This window comes from Notothenia rossii (assembly GCF_949606895.1).
Source record: "Notothenia rossii genome assembly, chromosome: 5".
Classification (NCBI taxonomy): domain Eukaryota; kingdom Metazoa; phylum Chordata; class Actinopteri; order Perciformes; family Nototheniidae; genus Notothenia; species Notothenia rossii.
The window spans coordinates 45,911,038-45,914,565 of record NC_136903.1 but is presented as its reverse complement, the minus strand read 5'-3'; the positions used below and the strand labels follow the sequence as shown (position 1 = coordinate 45,914,565).

At 41.3% G+C, this 3,528-nt stretch overlaps 1 long non-coding RNA gene across 1 annotated transcript; it reads left to right on the top strand.

Moving 5' to 3' along the window:
* The first annotated feature begins 454 nt into the window (after nt 1-454).
* On the top strand, nt 455-2,588 carry LOC307041140. The gene is made up of 3 exons (XR_013808704.1): nt 455-1,017; nt 1,125-1,243; nt 1,579-2,588. It is a non-coding gene; the product is annotated as an uncharacterized lncRNA (long non-coding RNA).
* The last annotated feature ends 940 nt before the right edge of the window (nt 2,589-3,528 follow it).

Sequence of the window (3,528 nt, the reverse complement as noted above, 5' to 3'; positions counted from 1 at the left end):
TCTTCCTCTGGCTGACGCTCCAGGAAAGAGCCACCTAAGATGGACACCTGATTGCTGAGTTCTCACAGCTGTGGGGGCACGCCCCTCTAATTAGTTAACTATTTTCAGCTGATGGGCGACAGCAGAGTGTTCCTGCCTATTGTAATGCAGGGTTAAGGCGCGTGACCCACTGAGACCTGTGTTACAGGTTGAGTTGAGCAGATCTGAGATTTAAAATCTCTCAGAAATCGCCGTTTTAGCTACAACAGAACAATTATACAGAGTAGAATAAATGAAACAGAGAAGTCTATTTAAACAAGAATATAACTTACAGTGATTGCTGAGTCAGTATCGATAGTGTCCTCACCGGGTCTGGATGCACACTATCTATCTATCTATCTCTCTCTCTATCTGTAGGAACAGCAGTAGACAAAAGACCCTTTTACAGCCGACGTCACCAAAAGGTTGCGCGCGCATGTGGGCAACGGAAGTGGTGTTGTTTTCAAGCAGTTCTGAATGACAAAGACGAGGTAGCAACTGGTTAGCAAGCATTTACAAACTGTACCCAGCATCAACATGTCTGGTTGTTGCGTATACGGTTGTACGAATCGCTATTCCACCGGCGGACTAAAGTTTTATAGGATTCCGAGAGGACCACGACCATTTCAGAGCAACCGGCGGCGTCTGTGGCTGCAGGCGATTAAACGTGTGGACTGGAATGAGGACATAATCAAAAATGCTCGCGTCTGCAGCGCCCACTTTATATCAGGTAATGAGGTTATCTAGCCTACTCTTTGATTTTACGGGAGAGCCTTGTTTACATTAGTGATTGTCTGTATGATGTAGAATAATAATCAAATGCAGCTAAAGTTTGATAAGCTGGCGTTAGATTTGCCTAGTAGCTTGCTAGGCTAAACAAACGTGTTTGTGTTTTATTTTTGCAGGCAAGGCATCATTGGACTCTAGTAGTCCTGATTTTGTGCCATCTGTGTTCATGTACACAAAACAAAGCCAGAACCCAAATGCAAAGATGGACAGGTAAGATTAGAGTTGACATCCTCTCAGTCGAGCATAAGCTTTGGTGCCTACAGCTGCTGTTCTGAGATATGGATTAGTCTAACTATGCATTTCTGCTGTTACTGTAGGTACCATAGGAAAAGGAGGAGAGCTGACACTGCAGCAAATCAACGTGTTACTTCTGAAACTCCAGAACAAGAATGCAGCATGGATCCAGAACAAGAATGCAGCATGGATCATTGTCCTGGTATGAATATTTGAATATATCATCTTACAATTAACTGATTGATTGTCAGGGTTCCCACCCTCACTGAAAGAGTCAATGTGCTCCTAGTGTGTGTGTGCTCCTGCCAGGCCCACTGCTCCAATTGCTATGTATTTCTGTGTGTGACGTGTACACTGGCCCCTGGATGGGTCAAATGCAGAGGAAAAATCTCCCCCTGGGATCGATAATGTATCTTCTCTTCTGTCATGGAAAAGTTTTGAAAATTCATTGGTAAAAATGTGTTGAGAACCCCTGAATTGTGAACTTGTTTGCATTGGTTGCAGCACATGCTAATTTTTCACTTTTCTATATTAAAGCTGAAGAGGATATCCCAGTTCCAAAGAGAGAGTATGATGATCTGAACCTGAGATACAGTCAACTTCAGGAGGAATATGTCAACCTGCGACAGGAGTTTGACACACTACGAGCAGAAAATGTAAAGCTGAAAGAAGAGCTGCAAAAATCTACATTCTCCTACACCACTGTTAAGTGCAATATTGGACAATTGATTTTTCTCACAGGACTGACCTCTGTGGTCTTTGAGTGGCTGATTACAAAAATGATGGGCAGCGTAGAAAGAATTCACAACAAACTTACAGTAGAGGACCACCTATTGATTATATTGATGAAATTAAGGTTGGGCCTATGTAATACTGACTTGGCTTATAGATTTCAGGTATCAAAAACCACCTTATCAAATATTTTTGTGGAGCTGGGTCCCTGCTATGGCCTTGGTCCTCAAGCCACTCATTAAACGGCCAAGTAAGGGTGCAGTACTTAAAAATATGCCAAAAATATTCAAGCGCAACTTTAGAAGATGCCGGTGCATAATAGATTGCACAGAAATGTTTATAGCTAGACCCAGTAATCTGACTTCCAGGGCCCAGACATGGTCAAACTATAAACACAACAACACCATTAAATATTTGATCAGCATCACTCCAGCTGGTGCAATTTCCTTTCTGTCTCCTGGGTGGGGTGGACGGGTTTCAGACAAGCAGATCACTAAGGAGTCAGGTTTCCTCAAACTTTTGGAGCCTAGGGATGAGGTTTTAGCAGACAGAGGATTTCTCATCAGAGATGAGCTTGCGGCCTATGGTGCAACCCTTCGTATCCCTCATTTCACAAAAGGAAAGAAGCAGCTTTCTGCACAGGAAGTGGACACATCTAGACAACTTTCTCGTGTGAGGATCCATGTAGAGCGAGTTATTGGTCGGTGGAAAAACTTTAAGATTTTACAAACATTTATTCCTTTGTCGCAGGTTGACATACTAGATGATGTTGTTATTGTATGTGGTGCCCTCACAAACCTCTGTAAGAGTGTTGTTCCCAATTACACATAACCATGTATGACTTATAAAGTGATTTTACATTTGTAAAACATGTATATAGGCCTACTGTACTTAAAACTGAATGCATTTTAATAAACCTCCCCACATTGGCTGCCACTGGTGTGTCTAATGGTCCTTTCCCCCCCAGATTATCTCAACAATTCAGAGTGCAGTATCACATTTATTTGTAATGCTGTTACTAACAGAGTTTCATTCCATTCAGGTGCCATTAAAGTGCCACTAAACATTAATAACATAGAAAGTAGGAGTATGTACAATATATTAGAATCAAACTGGTTCTGTATGTTGTAAACAGTAAATAATAATTTTAGGTCGCAAATTATCTCTATGGATACATATATAGCATTACAGAATAAAACTTAAAATATCTTGTTGCACTGAAGTGCATCTAGACACAGCTGTCAATAACAACATCAAATGTAAAGAAAAGGCTGATGATGAATTCATTGTTTCACCTGTAATGCAACTTTAACAACCAGGGAAAGACAATCCATAACCGACATCTAACACCATATCTGGTCTCCTATCACAATACAATACATTATATTGCCCACTCCTACATGAAGGCATTCAAGCCTCAACTCTCAGACATTTCCTACATAACCATGTTGCTGGCTTCCTTTTTATGTGTGCACAACTGTAGTGAATGTGGTTGTTGCATTTGACACAGATTATCATTTTACCAAAATCTGGTCTTTCACAGTATTCGCAGGCTCTCTGTGACACCAAGACAGGATCATGTCTTCTTGTCAGTAATTCAGGCAACACACTCGAGCTAAAGAACTCATGTGCTTTTGGCAAAGCCTCCTGCAGAAACTCTTCATTTCTTAGGATACGTTGCACAATGAACTTCTCCTTAGTCCACAACACAAAGTCACAGTAGCTAACACCACACACAAACATGTGAAGTTGAGT